We start from the raw sequence: 1,079 nt of genomic DNA on the forward strand, positions 1-1,079 counted from the left end.
TGTACTCTTAGTATAAAAACAAAACCACTTTAGCTCAGTGCTCCACTGCGACACCATCTATACTCTGGAATACATTGCAACAGTGTTTTTAAAAAGTAGATTCAGAACTGGGAATATTGTTCAATGATAAAGTGCCTACATAGCATGCATGAGGCTCTGGGTTCAATCCCCAGTACTACCAAAAAAGAAAGTAGATTCATATTCACTGACTTAATAATATATGGTTAGGTTGGGGGCTGGGGATATAGCTCATGCACAAGGTTCTGGGTTCAATCCCCAGCATCACCAAAAAAAAAAATTCATACACACACACACACACACACACACACACACATATATATATATATATATATATATATATATGGTTAGGCAAAGACAAAAGTTGTAAAGCAATATTTAAAGCATAATTCCAGGGCTGGAGATGTGGCGCAGTAGTAGAGCGCTTACCTAGCATGTACAAGGTCCTGAGTTCAATCCCCAGCACGGAACAAAGGAAAAAAACAACAACAACAACAAAAAGACATGATTCCATAAAATGTACATATAAGCTTTTGAAAATGCCATTCTCTTAAACATTATTTTGAAAACATCAAACCATTTCTTTAAAACGGTCAGTGCATACTAAGTTATAGTTAGAGAGGAGCAGGGAGTTCTGATGTGCTATTCACAGTTGGGTGACTAGAGATGACAATAATATGCTTTATATTTCAAAAAGCTAGAAGGAAATAATTTTTTAACGTTTTTGCTATAAAAAATGATAAGCTGGGCATGGTGGCACACCTGTAATCCCAGAGACTTGGGAGGCTGAGGCAGAATGATCACAAATTCAAGGCCATCATGGGCAACTTAGCAAGGACCTTGTCTCACAATAAAATAAAAAGATCTGGAGGGCTGGTCATAGCTCAGTGGTAGAGTGCTTACCTAGTTTTTGAGGCACTGGGTTGGATTCTCAGCACCACATAAAAATAAATAAAGGTTTATATACATATATATATACACACACACACACACACATACACAAATATATATATATATATATATATATATATATATATATATATTTTTTTTTTTTTTTTTTT

This window comes from Marmota marmota, unplaced genomic scaffold (genome assembly GCF_001458135.2).
Source record: "Marmota marmota marmota unplaced genomic scaffold, marMar, whole genome shotgun sequence".
Classification (NCBI taxonomy): domain Eukaryota; kingdom Metazoa; phylum Chordata; class Mammalia; order Rodentia; family Sciuridae; genus Marmota; species Marmota marmota.